Source organism: Lissotriton vulgaris, chromosome 1_1 (assembly GCF_964263255.1).
Source record: "Lissotriton vulgaris chromosome 1_1, aLisVul1.2, whole genome shotgun sequence".
Classification (NCBI taxonomy): domain Eukaryota; kingdom Metazoa; phylum Chordata; class Amphibia; order Caudata; family Salamandridae; genus Lissotriton; species Lissotriton vulgaris.
The window spans coordinates 1812463763-1812467078 of record NC_141685.1 but is presented as its reverse complement, the minus strand read 5'-3'; positions in this window follow the sequence as shown (position 1 = coordinate 1812467078).

Sequence of the window (3316 nt, the reverse complement as noted above, 5' to 3'; positions counted from 1 at the left end):
TAGAGTGTATCACCATGGCCCTGAAAGACAACTTCTTCCAGTACAAGGAGACACTATACCTGCAAACCCATGGGACGAGTATGGGAAGTACTTTTGCTCCAAGCCTGGCAGGACTATATGTCCACCATCTAGAGGAACAGAAAATCCTACATGAAAGTAACCCCTACCGTTCCCAGATTGGCATCTGGAAACGGTATATTGATGACATTTTCATCATTTGGAACGGTGACATTAACAGCGCCATGAATTTTGTGACCTGGCTAAATAACCAGAATGAATATCTAAAATTCACTAGCACCGTCTCAAACACATCGATGGTCTTCCTGGATCTGAACATTTACAGTGAGGATGGAAGGCTAAAAAGCACGACCCACTTTAAGCCCACCTCCAGGAATTGTCTGTTACGCTACAACAGTTTCCATCCCAGGCACCTAAGGGAAAATCTGCCGTACGGACAGTTTCTGAGAATACGGAGGAACTGCACAGAATTGAGTGAATTCAATCGACAGGCAAAAGACCTAAGAACGAAACTTTTGGAAAGGCAGTACCCCACCAGGACCATCGATAAAGCGATGAAACGCGCAAAGAACAATCACAGGGAGGCACTCATAGAAGAAAATCCCAAAGAAAAGGAAACAAACAGGAGACCTATCTGTGACAACTTACTCCACCATATCGAACCAGGTATCAAAGGTCATCGATAAGCACTGGGGTATACTGAACTGTGGAGACCTAAATTTTGAGAAACCGATGCATGCACATCGGAGGGGCAAGAACATAAAAGACATCGTGGTCCATACTAGACCACGGGAAATCCAGGCTGCAAGACAAAATTTGACCAATATACAAGGTCACTTCCCATGTGGCGATTGCAGTTGCTGTCACCAAACCCAGAAAAGCAAGAACCTCACCTTCAGAAATGGCATGACATGGGAACAGCGCCAATTTTCGAACTGCAATACGAAAAACGTGGTCTACATAATAACTTGCCCATGCGGACTGGAATATGTAGGCATGACCACCAGACCCGTCAAAATAAGGATAGGGGAACATAAAAGCAATATACGCTGTAAAAAAACGACAACTAAGATGGCATCACATTTTCTGTCACAACAACACTGCATCAACGACCTACGCTGGACTATCATTGAAAGACTACCTTCAGAAGCAGGCCTGTTCCAAAAGGAACAACGTTGGGTGTTCCGCCTGGGAACCCATATCACAGGACTGAATGATGATATACCGTGGAATCAAATCACTTGATTATCCCTACGCTGTAATAGGACCACTTGCTCATCCACGGGATGTAACAGGAACCTCGATACCTAGGAAACTACATCAGTGATCAGAACACCAACCACTGGGTCGATGTAAGTACCACCCAGTATCTGGATATCGAGTTACCACAGCAGAATATACATCGGATTGGTATATCACTCCAAATAAAAGTATAACATGAAAAGGAGCATAACCAAGCATAAAACCAGCTTTCGCTTTTATTGTCAAGGAACCTATCTGACAACCGAAACCCCGACACACCACCTATGATGGAATGAATGGGACCAACACTACCATCAAAAACATTATCGCGCATGCGCTGCCGTCAATCGGCTTCACGCATGTGCGGAGAACGAACGGGGAATCCACTGATGCGCATGGGCGCATGAGACACATCCGAGCGGCAGCTGCTACCAAAGGGTTCCCCGTTTAGCGCGAGTCATAACAACAATCGGTGAGTGGCTAATGAGCGGAAAGCCCAAATTTGGACATCCCGGCAACGAGCAAATAACAGGAGGTTACATGTTACATGTGATTAGACCACATGCACAGAGGCGGTAACATGGGTATTCTCCATACATGGTCTCTGGTTATTTCCGCTAATTAACCAATGGGAACACATCCAGTCACCCTTTATATACCACTTAACCCGTCCGTATTTCATTTACGGCGGAGCAGCACAGGGTGGTAGAAGGAGGCCAATATAGGCGGATTTCGTGAGTATTCTTTCAAATAGAAACCAGCCTATCTAGGTGTATGGCGGAGTTAAAAAGTGAGTAAATGCAACAACACTGAGCCCACCTCTCTGTCCCTATAGATTGTGGATCCACCTACCTACCTTGATGCTCAGGACTTGCTCATGAGGCAATAGACAGCAAAGACCACGAGTATGTCCAAAAACAATAAGTACAAAAAATCCTAAATGTGTCTTATATGTTGTGTGTTTAGTATGTCTTTTTCCTTTACAGGTTTATTTAATTGTTTGGGGCTCCAGGTGATTGCACCTGTCTGAGCCATTACCACTTGGTAACCAAACCTAATGGTTTTTTCTTTTTTTCAGGACATGTAATTACATGATCCAAGGAACCGCTGTAGGCACATTATAGCCATCTTTAACGAGTGTTATCACTTTTTAGAAAGATTAAAATAATCCCCATTTTTTATAGAAAAACGTGAGTAGGGTTGGGAAGTTGTGCCCCGTCCTGAAGAAGGTACACACGTACCGAAACATGTCGACGCACACCAGAGGTTTTGTTCCCTAATTAAGACAAAAAAAACTCGTTTTCTTTGCACACTTTTTAATAGCACCAGCCAGGGGTACGAAATAAAGTTTTTTTCATTTTACCCACTAGCCAGGTACTTTTTAATTTTCTCATCACATCCCCCACTCACATCCAATCCCACTTTTCACTCACACTCAACACACACCACACATAGTCTACATTTGTCAACGCTCCCGCGTAGTCGCAGGTCGCAGCGTGCCGCATCCCTCTAGCGGGGTGCGAAGACCCCGATGATGAAGCATGACACCAAGGGGCCTGTTGGTGTGTGAGGGGTATTTTACACAACACTGAGTGTTTCCCCCCTTGTGTTTCACACTGGTAGTAGGATTCTTCTTGTTTATTTATCACTACTGTATCAACCTTGGGTAAGAACCTCCTGGTGGAGGCTGCATAACCTGATCGACCTGATGATTATGCACACACGTGATTAGATAGCGGAGAATCAAGATATACCGCTACGTTACCACCACACCCATCACGTGCATGAGGGTCTTTTAATTGGGACACCCCATGTTCTTCCTGCATACCGAAGGTTGTGCAGGACTAGTGATCCTTCCCCATTTGATTAGCGTATCATTGCATACATGACACCAGCTGCGTCCTTTCCTTAAACTAATTTTGTGCCTCTTGTGAACCTCCGTTTCCTCCCGTTCCCCACCCATTTGCGCGGCCTAGCCTGTTCTGAACCGGTACTTTGGAAGACTCGTACGCCTGGCGCACTTTGATCCTATGTTGTGTGGAGTCAGGAAGTGTAA